This window comes from Drosophila sechellia, chromosome 3R (assembly GCF_004382195.2).
Source record: "Drosophila sechellia strain sech25 chromosome 3R, ASM438219v1, whole genome shotgun sequence".
Taxonomy (NCBI): Eukaryota; Metazoa; Arthropoda; class Insecta; order Diptera; family Drosophilidae; genus Drosophila; species Drosophila sechellia.
Window position 1 is genome coordinate 30,444,008 of NC_045952.1, and position 16,867 is coordinate 30,460,874.

The window sequence follows — 16,867 nt, forward strand, 5'->3', positions numbered from 1 at the left end:
GGACGTAAAAGAGAATCCCAGAGAATTTAGTTCGTTCGCGATTTCGACGGAATTCGACGCATGCGGAAATATTATTTTTTTTTTGGTTACGCCTTCAATTTAAACGTTGAATAATTAGAAATCGGGAAAGGGCATTCGGCGGTGGAGAAGAATTTTTGGGTGAGTGAAATTTATCAATATTGATTGTTTATCATCATTGTTGATTCCTTATGACGCCCTCTTAAGAAAATTCAAAACCATATTACTTAAAAAAAAAGAAATCGTGTTTTCTGTGCGCCTTTGCGGTGCTTGAATTGTCGGCACAAGAGAAGAGCGATTACCGTAGGACCGTCAAAATTTATAGAGCTAAAGCAAACACAACATAAACAGATCAGTGATAAAGCTTTTTTTAAATTATATTAACGATTGGATTTGCTTGCTTCTTTCTATCACCCAACTTCGGTTGCAATATTTGCACTTAATTTTTGTCTCATCTCACATAAAAAAATAAATAAATAAAACCACCTCGTAGTCGAATGTAAGATGAGGGACAAAACCGATATTCGTTTAATAATAATGCGCTCATTGCTTTTACGCAGAATTAGCAATGTAATTCAAAAAGTCGTTGCACGCTCTCTGAGATCGTGCTAAACGAAGTCGCAAAGAAAAACAAGTAATAACAAACGGTATATCACGAATGTGGGTTCTTAGAAATTTGTGTGCTTGACGATTCTCTCTGCCTGCTCTCGGGCCTGCTTTTCGTGCAAAACGAAGTCGCAAAGAAAAACAAGTAATAACAAACGGTATATCACGAATGTTGGCTTTTAGGAATTTGTTTGCTTGACGATTCTCTCTTCCTGCTTTCGGGCAAAGCTCGTTGTCGTCTTTTTGCGATGTAAAACTTAGTCTAGTTGATCGGCTTTCAATTGTTTTTCGGTTCTTGACTGGTGCGGAAGTGTGCTGATTAGCTGTTTTTTTTTTCGGAAAAAAAATTTTGAAAAAATGTAACGACGCGTATGTGCTGTACATATATATTTTGGTGAAATTGATTAATTAAATGTAAGTAAAAGTCATTTAATTGTAATTATAAATTGTGTTTTTTAAACTTAATCCTTCTGGAAACCTTTTTTGAACTTTTGTTGAATATAACCATTCAAAAACAACCAAATTAAACTGAAAAATTATTAAATATTAAATTAGGTGGCGATTAATACTAAAATTTACAAAATAATTATTGAAATATTGTTTGGATCCAAATCCTTGTATATAAGATATTTCTAAAACAAATTAAACTAAAAATATTTATACATCTTAAAAACCTGTTTATTTGAAACATATTGGCCCAATTTTTACACCACACAAATAACAATTAATTAATTAATTAAAAAGTACATCGACAAATTTTGCAAATGTACGCTTCTTTTTTCTTTAACATAAAAGGTAATTGAACAGTTTTGTCTTGTCATAAAATAGTTTTTTTAAAAACAACATAATTCTATCAAATCCCAAGAAAAAAACACAATACCAAACCTTTTTTTTTGCCAAAGTTGGGCATATCAGACTTTATTATACTTTTTTCCATGGAATATGTTGTTATTTAATTATTATCAAATCTAATTTTATTAGTACTCAACTTTCAACAAGCTTCTGTTATTTTGTAAATATGTCTTTTCATGGTCACTCAATTTCCAACGCCCACACGCCGCTCAACATTGTCGCGCCCCACCATTATTTTATCATTCTGAATTCCGAGTCTAGACTTTAGTGCTACCTAGGAAAATGTCATATTTAATGTCAATTAAAACTTGTTTTGCACGTTCAGAAAAAGCGTGCAACGACTGTTTTGAATTGCATTGAAATGTGGGTGTGGAAGTTTTGGGCAGTTTTATTTTAAAGTTTTTTTTTTTATAATCCTGCCTAAAACGCAAACTATTTTCTGACAGAAAAATAAAAAAGGAATTTTTTGAATATTGGTCTACGTAAATATGAGCTGGTTGAACCTTTAATTGCGCTTAAACCTAAGCCCCACATTACCAATTTCAGCATACTTTAAACAATTGTTAAAAGCCAATATTTATTTCATTTTATTAATTTTGTCAAAAAAAACTATTTATTGGCGGAATATCAGTAACTAACTTCGACTCTATAAAGTATATATATTCTTGATCAGGATCAATAGCCGAGTCGATCTAGTCATGTCCGTATGAACGTCTCGATCTCAGGAACTATAAAAGCTAGATGGTTGTGATTTAGCGTACAGATTTTGAGACCTAGACGCAGCGCAAGTTTATTGACACATGTTGCCACGCCCACTCTAACTCTCACAAACCGCCCAAAACTGCCACGTCCACTATTTTGAAATTTTGTTTGGATATTTTTTTTTATAGTTTTATTAGTCTTGTAAATTTTTATCGATATACAAAAAACTTTTCGCCACGCCCACTCTAACGCCCTAAAACTGCCACCCCCACATTTTTGAAAAGTTTATGGATATTTTTTAATAGTTTACTAGTCTTGTACATCTCTATAGACGTGCCAAAAAACGTTTTGCCACGCCCACTCTAACGCCCTAAAACCGCTAAATACTGTTACGCCCACATTTTTGATAAATTTGTGGATATTATTTCATCGTTTTTTTAGTCTTCTAAATTTCTATCGACTTGCCAAAAAACTTTTTGCCACGCCCACTTAGAAAAAACAAATTAAAATTTTTTTTTAAATTGTAATCTGTTGCTATTTTTGCCAGCCAAAAAGATGAATAATGACAGCTATGAAGGAATTTTTAATGTTCTTTCGTTATTTTTTCGATTTGGTAAACGAAAATTGTTGCCAAAAAAAGAAGCGCGCGGGCAAATTAAATGCAGATATATATTTAGGTTGCCTCCCATATTGTGTGACGTGTGGGGAAGATACGCACATAGAAATATGATTAAAAAAAACAATAATAGAAAAAAAAGTTAATAAAAATTTAAAGAAAAGAGGAAAGGATGAGTACGAGGACGACAAGCTTGACCCATGGACCAGCGAACGGCGATGATGGACCTTTCAATACCCCCGAGTACCCTCTATTCTCCCATGGGCATGGCCAGGAGGAACCTTTACACAGCCTTCTATGTTCGTATTTTTATGGGAGAAAAAATTTGCGGCAATTTGAATATATTATCATATCGTTCGTCCGCTTCCATTTCGCGTTGCCAAAAAATCGAAAAACACAATATGTTGGCACTCCTCTCGCATATGCTATAATTTTTTGTCCCTATAATATGGAAAAGAAAACGATAGGCAATCTAAATATCTCTCTTGCCCTCTCTGTCGTGCATTGACATTTTGTGTTTGAGCTTATATAAGACAGAGAATGAGAGGGAGTCATTATATATTTAAGCCTTTTTTGAGCGGCGATTTTGTACTTTCTGATTAGCGGCAATTTGAATATTTATATTATTTTGGGTTAGCGTTAGTATAAGACAGGGAATGGCATGCAGTTCTTATATTTTCAAGCCTTTTTTTGAGTGGTTATTTTGTGCTGCATTTAACGTAGCGATGAATTTCTTTCTGATTAGCGGCAATTTGAATATACTATCATCTCGTTCGTCCGTCGCCATTTCATCATCAACGTGGTGAGCAGCCCGCTCACTACGTCACCGAGGGATTGTCAGCGTGTTAACACCTGCGACGCCCAGCTGACAGGATAACGTGGTGTGCAGCACAACAACCAAGACGACGGCAAGGCGGAGAAACAACGATCTGAGTGAGTAGAGGGAGTGTGATGGGTAAAAACAGGGGCGGAGTTCGAAATAAAGCAAAAAAGAAAATAGCGCACCTAGAGTGGCTATTATATACGAATACTCCACCGCCCGAATGGTCGAAAGCTCAAAAACTACAAGCTGAGCTAGACCACTATAGTAAATATCTTAAGGAAACAAACCCAACCACACCCGCTCACTCAGTAAAACAAATAAAATCCTTAACAAATAATAATAAAATTCAACCTCCCCAGCCAAAAAGCCTGCCGGAATTTAAGAAAATCTGCCCGAACGACTGCGAGGGACCATTGTTCACACCACATTGTGAACATACGTGCAGGCATTGCAGGCCCGGCACATAACCCCAATAATAAGACATCATCATCAACGTGGTGAGCAGCCCGCTCACTATGTCATCGAGGGAGTGTCAGCGTGCCAACACCGGCGACGACCAGCTGACACAGGATAACGTGGTGTGCAGCCCGCCCACTACGTCAACGCGGGAATAGTATTCACACTGTTGTGCGCTATCCGCACACAACAACAACGGTGGATCAATGATCTCCAACAGCAACAACTACAACTGACAAGAGAGAACCGACAGCGCTTCAAAGAGCGCAAATTTTTGTAAGAGCACTGTTTGCAAAATTTTTTCTGATTGCACTGCGATGCATATTTTTTTTTAATAATTATAAAAACCAATTGTAACATTGAGCGGAACCTTTTCTGCCCGATGAGAAGTTTGGCCTGTAAAGCCAAACGAAAATTTAGGTAGGAAACCTGTAAATTCATACGGATGAATTAATTTTAAATTTCTCACCGCCGCAAGGCGTCTTAACAACAACAAAAAAAAAACTGGATTACATAATTTGTTTAATTATTATGACAATAATTATGTATAATTATATGATACAAACTATACAAAATGCATAGTAAATGCCTTAAGAAAAGATATATAAGCAGAGCTAAAGACTTGGACAGGGTTTGATAGCTGCAAGGCAATAAATAAAGCGAAAAACAAAACAAGAAAAATTTAACCCTAGTAAGCAAGCATAAAACTGCCATGTCAAAAGCTTCAAAAAGAAAACAAGAAACAACCCTAGTTATGAAAATTTAAATAAATATGAAAACAGAATATAGAATATTATTAAATAAATCGTTTGATTAACACCTCAGTTTCTAACTTGATGGATTGGCTAAATATAATAGCTCAAATCAAGAAACTGCGTGAAGACTTTGATAGATCGTTTAAGTGCCTCAATAAGAGTGCACCAATAAGTAACGATTCAAAGATAAAGCATTTAGAGACACTATCAGGAAAATAAAACGATGCCCGTGTCAAAATACTTGACCACAATACGAAACTATCTTCGTTACAACAGACACAAGTAAAAGATATAATATCTCGATTAAAAGAGAACATATTATATGTGTCACAAAGACACAAGTTACAAGTACTTGTTCCGAATACACTAAATTTCCCAGCTGAATTATTACTAGACGTAATTTCTGAGGAAAGAAATAGTAAGCCAACAGAAAGTAAGATAGTAAACAAGATGGCACAACCAGTAGTACATTTCCTAAAGACAGCCTCGTCTCTATTATTCGAGTACGACGGCAAAGCCGAAAACCTACAGAGTTTCAAACACGCTCTGAACTTGTTAGATTCGATAAAGGGAGAACATGAGACTTTAGCAGTCAATGTCATTAAGGCCAAACTAAAAGGTCATGCTAGGAATCTCATTAGCACAGAAAACAATACAGGAAATTAAAGATAAACTCTCGCGAACAGTAAAGGGAGAATCTGTTGAGGTACTCTCTGCAAAATTGCTAAATCTGCAGCAAAAGAACAAAACAGACAACCTCTACACGCAAGAGGTGAAGCAATTAACAAAAGCTCTAGAAGGTGCTTATATTAGTGATGGTTTGAAACCAGAACTTTCAAACAAATACAGCACGACTCAAGCCGTCAAAGCAATGACGAGGAATTACTCGATTAATAAGGTAAAAGTTATCATGCAAGCAGGCAAGTTCAACAGCATGAACGATGCCATATCTAAATTTATAGACAGTTGCACAGAAGCAACTGGACATTCCAACGGTGTTCTTTTCAACCAAAATCAGACTCAGCGCGGTACACACCGCAGTTGTTATAACACAAGGGGCCGCCCTTATTACAGAGGCGGTCATCGTTATAACAATTCCAATAATAATAATAATAGAGGAAACTCTAGAAGCCGTGGCAACTCGAACCTAGGCCAAAATAACAATAATCAAGGAAATGTAAGAGTACCCCAAAATAACTCGGGAAACTCCGAACAACCTTTAGCTGCTCAACAATAAATAGTTACAAGGTTCACACAATTAATCTTAGACAAAACATATTTGTTAGTTTTGTTAATGTAGAAACAAATAAAAAACTTGTCTTTTTAATAGACACAGGTGCAGATATTTCTCTTCTAAAAGAAAATTCTGATATTCACGGAAACAATAAAATTAATATTCAAGGAATAGGGCAAGAATTAATTCAATCCAAAGGATTAACTTCAATTAAGATACAGACAGGCAATTACATAATTTCACACGATTTTCATATAGTAGATTCACATTTCTTAAATCCATGTGATAAAATATTATGCATTGATTTCATAAAGAAATTCAATTGTCAATTAGATTTTAATCAAATAATTTGAATTGAATAACATACAGCTCTGGTAATAACTGAATAATTCTACCAGCAAGATCCCAGGTTGTCCGAAAAATACAACTGTCCTCAAATGAAGATAGTGTTTTAATACCTAACCAGGAAATTCAAAATGGCATCTATGTTGCAACAACCAAAAATGCATTTGTCCGATTACTGAATACAAATAGTAAAGATCAAATAGTAAATATAAAAGATCTATAATATGAATCACTTTCGAACTATGAAATAGTTCAAACCAATTCTGAAGCGAGGGAAACAACTGTCATGTCTCAATTAACAAAAAATTTTCCACCACAATTCAAATCTACACTAACAGATTTATGCACCAAGTATAGCGATGTATTCGGACTTGAAACCGAATCAATCACAACAAATAATTTCTACAAACAAAACCTAAGATTGACAGATGATGAGCCAGTATATATTCAAAATTATAGAAATCCTCATAGTCAACTTGACGAAATTCAAGTATAGGTAGAACAATTAAATGATAACAAAATAGTCGAACCGTCTGTGTGCCCATATAACAGCCCACTTTTGTTAGTTCCAAAGAAATTTCTTCCTGGTTCTGACAAGAAAAAATGGCGATTAGTAATTGACTATCGTCAAATTAATAAAAAATTGTTGTCCGATAAATTTCCACTCCCTAGAATTGATAATATTTTAGATCAACTAGGTAGAGCAAAATATTTTTCATGCCTAGACTTAATGTCAGGTTTTCATCAAATTAAACTCGAAGAAAATTCAACAGATGTAAAGTCTTTTTCAACGAGCAATGGTTCATATCGCTTCACGCGATTGCCATTTTATTTTTTTAAAAATAGCATCAAATTCTTTTCAGAGAATGATGACTATAGCTTTCTCTGGGCTTGAACCTTCTCAAGCATTCCTGTATATGGATGATTTAATAATCATTGGTTGTTCCGAAAAACATATGGCTAAAAACTTGACTGATGTTTTTGAAAAATGTAGAATATACAACCTAAAGCTACATCCAGACAAATGTTCATTTTTCATGCATGAAGTCACATTTTTGGGCCACAAATGCACAGATCAAGGAATCTTGCCAGATGACAAAAAATATGACGTCATCAAAAATTATCCAGTCCCACATGATGCGGACAGTGCTAGACTATTTATTGCATTTTGCAATTACTATAGACGTTTTATACAAAATTTTACCAAATATTCTCGTCACATAACAAGATTATGTAAAAAAGATGTAAAATTCGAATGGACAGTTGAATGCCAGCATGTCTTCGAACATCTCAAATCGGCACTAGTTAATCCCAATTTATTACAATACCCAAATTTCAGTAAAGAATTTTGCATTATAACGGACGCAAGTAAGCAAGCTTGTGGAGCAGTGTTAACTCAATGCGAAAATGGTCTCCAACTTTCAGTGGCATATGCATCAAGAGCGTTTACCAAGGGTAAAAGTAACAAAAGCACAACAGAACAAGAATTGACAGCAATTCATTGGGCAATAACTCATTTCAGACCATATATTTATGGTAGACATTTCACTGTCAAAACAGACCACAGACCACTTACATACCTGTTCTCTATGATAAATCCGATCTCTAAACTAACTCGTATGAGACTTGAATTAGAGGAGTATAATTTTACAAATGAGTATCTAAAGGGAAAAGATAACTATGTATCTGATGCGTTATCAAGAATAACCATCAAAGAACTACAAGAAATGACAAAAAATATAAGGAAAGTCACTACAAGATATCAAAGTATACAAAAATCCTGCGCAGGAGATAAAGACTTAGAATTGCCTAAGCAATCTATAGAAAAACCTTAAATGCCCAACGTATATGAAGTCATCAAAAATGACGAATTACGTAAAGTAGTCACCTTGCATATAAAAAATATGCTATGTTTCTTTAAACATGGGAAGAAAATTATTGCAAGATATGATGTTAGCGATTTATATAATAATGGAATACTTGACTTAGGTCACTTTTTCCAAAGGCTTGAAATGCAAGCCGGTATAAATGAAATCAGCCAACTCAAAGTGACACCGTGGGAATATATCTTTGAACATGTTTCAATTGATAATTTCAAAATAATGGGCAATAAAATAATAAATTCATTGAGAGTAGCGCTACTCAACCCGGTGACCCTAATAGAAAAATTAAAAGAAAAAGAAGCTATATTGTCTACATTTCATGACGATCCAATACAAGGAGGTTACACAAGCATCACAAAAACTTTGGCCAAGGTCAAAAGATACTATTACTGGAAAGCTATGTCTAAAGATATAAATGAGTACATTAAAAAATGTAAGAAATGCCAAAAATCAAAAGTGACAAGAAATACAATAACTACTTTAACAATAACAGAAACCCCAATAATAACCCCAACAGGGTGATAGTAAACACTATTGGTCCGATACCAAAATCAGGAAATGGCAATGAATATGCAATCACACTAATATGTGATTTAACTAAATATCTAGTTGCCATACCAGTTGCAAAGAAAAGTGCAAATACTGTCGCTAAAACAATTTATGAATCTTTTATTCTAAAGTAAGGTCCAATGAAGACGTTCATTACGGAAATGGGAACAGAATATAAGAATTCAGTTATAAATGACTTGTGCAAATATCTTAAAATAAAAAATATAACATCAACTGCACACCATCACCAGGCAGTTGGAACAGTCGAAAGAAGTCACCGAACTTTCAATGTATATATACGTTCATACATATCGGTTGATAAAACTGATTGAGACGTATGGCTTAAATATTTCGTATACTGTTTTAACACAACCCCATTAATAGCACATAACTATTGTCCATACGAACTTGTTTTTGGTAAAACAAATAATTTGCTAAAACATTTTAATGGCATAACCAATATAGAAAACATATATAATATAGATGATTATGCTAAGGAAAGTAAATATAGATTAGAAGTAGCCTATAAAAGAGCTAGAATTATGATAGATGAACATAAAGAGAAAAATAAGAAACTTTCTGATCAGAAAGCAAGGAACTTAGATATATTAGTAAGAGATAAAGTTATATTAAAAAACGAAACAGGTCATAAGTTAGACTCGAAATATACAGGTCCGTATAAAGTAACATAAATAGGAGAAAATAATAACGTTATATTAACTAATAAAAATAGAAAGCAAACTGTCCATAATGACAGATTAAAAATTGCTACGTCGTAAATATTTATAGTATGATCATACATAGGCACACAAATAATAATAATAAAAAAAAAATTTTCTTTTTGAGGTTTTACTTAAAAAATTTCACTATATAAATGTACTTAAAAATAATCATAACACAATTATGTGTTTATTTATATGTATTCATAATATACAAGCATATTGTAGCATTCTGTTGCAATGTGTTTGTGTAAACATTTCAGCCCAAGTGTATGCGTAATACGAGCACCCACTTAAGGGCTAACATACATAATTGCATGGTCAGCAGTTCTCACGCTGGCCAAGCGCTGATCGCTTATATGTGTGCCTATAGCACTCCTCCTCCTTCTCATTGTCATCAACGCGGGGAGTAACTACAGAATATATTGTCATCTCGTTCGTCCGCCGCCATTTTGGGTTGCCAAAAATTCGAAGAGGACAATATGTTGGGACTCCTCTCGCATAAGCGATCATTCTTGGTTATATGGGAGAGAAAATTAGAGGCAATCTAAATATCTTTCTTGCTCTCGCTGTCAAGCATTGCAAGCGCCCTTTTTACTCCTATTGATCCGCACTTGAAAATGGCGGCGGGCGAAAAAATAGAAATATTTAATTTGCGTCTCAGCCTTTATTCCATATTGCGACCCTAAGTAGTCGCTAAAGAGAGAGGAGTGGCCTAGTTATTGCTCTCACCTCGTACGCCGCCATTATGTGTGGCCAAAAAATAGAAGAGTACAATATGTTGGCACTCCTCTCGCATACACGATCATTTTTGGTCCCTATAATATGGGAGAGAAAATGAGAGGCAATCTGAATATCTCTCTTGCTCTCCTTGTCGTGCGTTGTCATTTTGGGCTTGCGGTAATATAAGACAGAATGAGAGGCAGGCATTATTAATCCAACCCCATTTTGAGCGCCTATTTTGTGCTGCATTTAACGTTGCGATGAATTTCTTTCTGATTAGCGGCAATTTGAATTGTAGTATGCACACATATCGGTTAACCACTGTACCTATATGTATTCATAATATACAAGCACATTGTAGCATTCTGTTGCAATGTGTACATAAACAGTCCAGCCCAAGTGTATGCGTAATACGAGCACCCACTTAAGGGCTAACATACATAATTGCATGGTCAGCAGTTCTCACGCTGGCCAAGCGCTGATCGCTTATATGTGTGCCTATAGCACTCCTCCTCCTTCTCATTGTCATCAACGCGGGGAGTAACAACAGAATATATTGTCATCTCGTTCGTCCGCCGCCATTTTGGGTTGCCAAAAATTCGAAGAGGACAATATGTTGGGACTCCTCTCGCATAAGCGATCATTCTTGGTTATATGGGAGAGAAAATTAGAGGCAATCTAAATATCTTTCTTGCTCTCGCTGTCAAGCATTGCAAGCGCCCTTTTTACTCCTATTGATCCGCACTTGAAAATGGCGGCGGGCGAAAAAATAGAAATATTTAATTTGCGTCTCAGCCTTTATTCCATATTGCGACCCTAAGTAGTCGCTAAAGAGAGAGGAGTGGCCTAGTTATTGCTCTCACCTCGTACGCCGCCATTATGTGTGGCCAAAAAATAGAAGAGTACAATATGTTGGCACTCCTCTCGCATACACGATCATTTTTGGTCCCTATAATATGGGAGAGAAAATGAGAGGCAATCTGAATATCTCTCTTGCTCTCCTTGTCGTGCGTTGTCATTTTGGGCTTGCGGTAATATAAGACAGAATGAGAGGCAGGCATTATTAATCCAACCCCATTTTGAGCGCCTATTTTGTGCTGCATTTAACGTTGCGATGAATTTCTTTCTGATTAGCGGCAATTTGAATTGTAGTATGCACACATATCGGTTAACCACTGTACCTATATGTATTCATAATATACAAGCACATTGTAGCATTCTGTTGCAATGTGTACATAAACAGTCCAGCCCAAGTGTATGCGTAATACGAGCACCCACTTAAGGGCTAACATACATAATTGCATGGTCAGCAGTTCTCACGCTGGCCAAGCGCTGATCGCTTATATGTGTGCCTATAGCACTCCTCCTCCTTCTCATTGTCATCAACGCGGGGAGTAACAACAGAATATATTGTCATCTCGTTCGTCCGCCGCCATTTTGGGTTGCCAAAAATTCGAAGAGGACAATATGTTGGGACTCCTCTCGCATAAGCGATCATTCTTGGTTATATGGGAGAGAAAATTAGAGGCAATCTAAATATCTTTCTTGCTCTCGCTGTCAAGCATTGCAAGCGCCCTTTTTACTCCTATTGATCCGCACTTGAAAATGGCGGCGGGCGAAAAAATAGAAATATTTAATTTGCGTCTCAGCCTTTATTCCATATTGCGACCCTAAGTAGTCGCTAAAGAGAGAGGAGTGGCCTAGTTATTGCTATCACCTCGTACGCCGCCATTATGTGTGGCCAAAAAATAGAAGAGTACAATATGTTGGCACTCCTCTCGCATACACGATCATTTTTGGTCCCTATAATATGGGAGAGAAAATGAGAGGCAATCTGAATATCTCTCTTGCTCTCCTTGTCGTGCGTTGTCATTTTGGGCTTGCGGTAATATAAGACAGAATGAGAGGCAGGCATTATTAATCCAACCCCATTTTGAGCGCCTATTTTGTGCTGCATTTAACGTTGCGATGAATTTCTTTCTGATTAGCGGCAATTTGAATTGTAGTATGCACACATATCGGTTAACCACTGTACCTATATGTATTCATAATATACAAGCACATTGTAGCATTCTGTTGCAATGTGTACATAAACAGTCCAGCCCAAGTGTATGCGTAATACGAGCACCCACTTAAGGGCTAACATACATAATTGCATGGTCAGCAGTTCTCACGCTGGCCAAGCGCTGATCGCTTATATGTGTGCCTATAGCACTCCTCCTCCTTCTCATTGTCATCAACGCGGGGAGTAACAACAGAATATATTGTCATCTCGTTCGTCCGCCGCCATTTTGGGTTGCCAAAAATTCGAAGAGGACAATATGTTGGGACTCCTCTCGCATAAGCGATCATTCTTGGTTATATGGGAGAGAAAATTAGAGGCAATCTAAATATCTTTCTTGCTCTCGCTGTCAAGCATTGCAAGCGCCCTTTTTACTCCTATTGATCCGCACTTGAAAATGGCGGCGGGCGAAAAAATAGAAATATTTAATTTGCGTCTCAGCCTTTATTCCATATTGCGACCCTAAGTAGTCGCTAAAGAGAGAGGAGTGGCCTAGTTATTGCTCTCACCTCGTACGCCGCCATTATGTGTGGCCAAAAAATAGAAGAGTAGAATATGTTGGCACTCCTCTCGCATACACGATCATTTTTGGTCCCTATAATATGGGAGAGAAAATGAGAGGCAATCTGAATATCTCTCTTGCTCTCCTTGTCGTGCGTTGTCATTTTGGGCTTGCGGTAATATAAGACAGAATGAGAGGCAGGCATTATTAATCCAACCCCATTTTGAGCGCCTATTTTGTGCTGCATTTAACGTTGCGATGAATTTCTTTCTGATTAGCGGCAATTTGAATTGTAGTATGCACACATATCGGTTAACCACTGTACCTATATGTATTCATAATATACAAGCACATTGTAGCATTCTGTTGCAATGTGTACATAAACAGTCCAGCCCAAGTGTATGCGTAATACGAGCACCCACTTAAGGGCTAACATACATAATTGCATGGTCAGCAGTTCTCACGCTGGCCAAGCGCTGATCGCTTATATGTGTGCCTATAGCACTCCTCCTCCTTCTCATTGTCATCAACGCGGGGAGTAACAACAGAATATATTGTCATCTCGTTCGTCCGCCGCCATTTTGGGTTGCCAAAAATTCGAAGAGGACAATATGTTGGGACTCCTCTCGCATAAGCGATCATTCTTGGTTATATGGGAGAGAAAATTAGAGGCAATCTAAATATCTTTCTTGCTCTCGCTGTCAAGCATTGCAAGCGCCCTTTTTACTCCTATTGATCCGCACTTGAAAATGGCGGCGGGCGAAAAAATAGAAATATTTAATTTGCGTCTCAGCCTTTATTCCATATTGCGACCCTAAGTAGTCGCTAAAGAGAGAGGAGTGGCCTAGTTATTGCTCTCACCTCGTACGCCGCCATTATGTGTGGCCAAAAAATAGAAGAGTACAATATGTTGGCACTCCTCTCGCATACACGATCATTTTTGGTCCCTATAATATGGGAGAGAAAATGAGAGGCAATCTGAATATCTCTCTTGCTCTCCTTGTCGTGCGTTGTCATTTTGGGCTTGCGGTAATATAAGACAGAATGAGAGGCAGGCATTATTAATCCAACCCCATTTTGAGCGCCTATTTTGTGCTGCATTTAACGTTGCGATGAATTTCTTTCTGATTAGCGGCAATTTGAATTGTAGTATGCACACATATCGGTTAACCACTGTACCTATATGTATTCATAATATACAAGCACATTGTAGCATTCTGTTGCAATGTGTACATAAACAGTCCAGCCCAAGTGTATGCGTAATACGAGCACCCACTTAAGGGCTAACATACATAATTGCATGGTCAGCAGTTCTCACGCTGGCCAAGCGCTGATCGCTTATATGTGTGCCTATAGCACTCCTCCTCCTTCTCATTGTCATCAACGCGGGGAGTAACAACAGAATATATTGTCATCTCGTTCGTCCGCCGCCATTTTGGGTTGCCAAAAATTCGAAGAGGACAATATGTTGGGACTCCTCTCGCATAAGCGATCATTCTTGGTTATATGGGAGAGAAAATTAGAGGCAATCTAAATATCTTTCTTGCTCTCGCTGTCAAGCATTGCAAGCGCCCTTTTTACTCCTATTGATCCGCACTTGAAAATGGCGGCGGGCGAAAAAATAGAAATATTTAATTTGCGTCTCAGCCTTTATTCCATATTGCGACCCTAAGTAGTCGCTAAAGAGAGAGGAGTGGCCTAGTTATTGCTCTCACCTCGTACGCCGCCATTATGTGTGGCCAAAAAATAGAAGAGTACAATATGTTGGCACTCCTCTCGCATACACGATCATTTTTGGTCCCTATAATATGGGAGAGAAAATGAGAGGCAATCTGAATATCTCTCTTGCTCTCCTTGTCGTGCGTTGTCATTTTGGGCTTGCGGTAATATAAGACAGAATGAGAGGCAGGCATTATTAATCCAACCCCATTTTGAGCGCCTATTTTGTGCTGCATTTAACGTTGCGATGAATTTCTTTCTGATTAGCGGCAATTTGAATTGTAGTATGCACACATATCGGTTAACCACTGTACCTATATGTATTCATAATATACAAGCACATTGTAGCATTCTGTTGCAATGTGTACATAAACAGTCCAGCCCAAGTGTATGCGTAATACGAGCACCCACTTAAGGGCTAACATACATAATTGCATGGTCAGCAGTTCTCACGCTGGCCAAGCGCTGATCGCTTATATGTGTGCCTATAGCACTCCTCCTCCTTCTCATTGTCATCAACGCGGGGAGTAACAACAGAATATATTGTCATCTCGTTCGTCCGCCGCCATTTTGGGTTGCCAAAAATTCGAAGAGGACAATATGTTGGGACTCCTCTCGCATAAGCGATCATTCTTGGTTATATGGGAGAGAAAATTAGAGGCAATCTAAATATCTTTCTTGCTCTCGCTGTCAAGCATTGCAAGCGCCCTTTTTACTCCTATTGATCCGCACTTGAAAATGGCGGCGGGCGAAAAAATAGAAATATTTAATTTGCGTCTCAGCCTTTATTCCATATTGCGACCCTAAGTAGTCGCTAAAGAGAGAGGAGTGGCCTAGTTATTGCTCTCACCTCGTACGCCGCCATTATGTGTGGCCAAAAAATAGAAGAGTACAATATGTTGGCACTCCTCTCGCATACACGATCATTTTTGGTCCCTATAATATGGGAGAGAAAATGAGAGGCAATCTGAATATCTCTCTTGCTCTCCTTGTCGTGCGTTGTCATTTTGGGCTTGTGGTAATATAAGACAGAATGAGAGGCAGGCATTATTAATCCAACCCCATTTTGAGCGCCTATTTTGTGCTGCATTTAACGTTGCGATGAATTTCTTTCTGATTAGCGGCAATTTGAATTGTAGTATGCACACATATCGGTTAACCACTGTACCTATATGTATTCATAATATACAAGCACATTGTAGCATTCTGTTGCAATGTGTACATAAACAGTCCAGCCCAAGTGTATGCGTAATACGAGCACCCACTTAAGGGCTAACATACATAATTGCATGGTCAGCAGTTCTCACGCTGGCCAAGCGCTGATCGCTTATATGTGTGCCTATAGCACTCCTCCTCCTTCTCATTGTCATCAACGCGGGGAGTAACAACAGAATATATTGTCATCTCGTTCGTCCGCCGCCATTTTGGGTTGCCAAAAATTCGAAGAGGACAATATGTTGGGACTCCTCTCGCATAAGCGATCATTCTTGGTTATATGGGAGAGAAAATTAGAGGCAATCTAAATATCTTTCTTGCTCTCGCTGTCAAGCATTGCAAGCGCCCTTTTTACTCCTATTGATCCGCACTTGAAAATGGCGGCGGGCGAAAAAATAGAAATATTTAATTTGCGTCTCAGCCTTTATTCCATATTGCGACCCTAAGTAGTCGCTAAAGAGAGAGGAGTGGCCTAGTTATTGCTCTCACCTCGTACGCCGCCATTATGTGTGGCCAAAAAATAGAAGAGTACAATATGTTGGCACTCCTCTCGCATACACGATCATTTTTGGTCCCTATAATATGGGAGAGAAAATGAGAGGCAATCTGAATATCTCTCTTGCTCTCCTTGTCGTGCGTTGTCATTTTGGGCTTGCGGTAATATAAGACAGAATGAGAGGCAGGCATTATTAATCCAACCCCATTTTGAGCGCCTATTTTGTGCTGCATTTAACGTTGCGATGAATTTCTTTCTGATTAGCGGCAATTTGAATTGTAGTATGCACACATATCGGTTAACCACTGTACCTATATGTATTCATAATATACAAGCACATTGTAGCATTCTGTTGCAATGTGTACATAAACAGTCCAGCCCAAGTGTATGCGTAATACGAGCACCCACTTAAGGGCTAACATACATAATTGCATGGTCAGCAGTTCTCACGCTGGCCAAGCGCTGATCGCTTATATGTGTGCCTATAGCACTCCTCCTCCTTCTCATTGTCATCAACGCGGGGAGTAACAACAGAATATATTGTCATCTCGTTCGTCCGCCGCCATTTTGGGTTGCCAAAAATTCGAAGAGG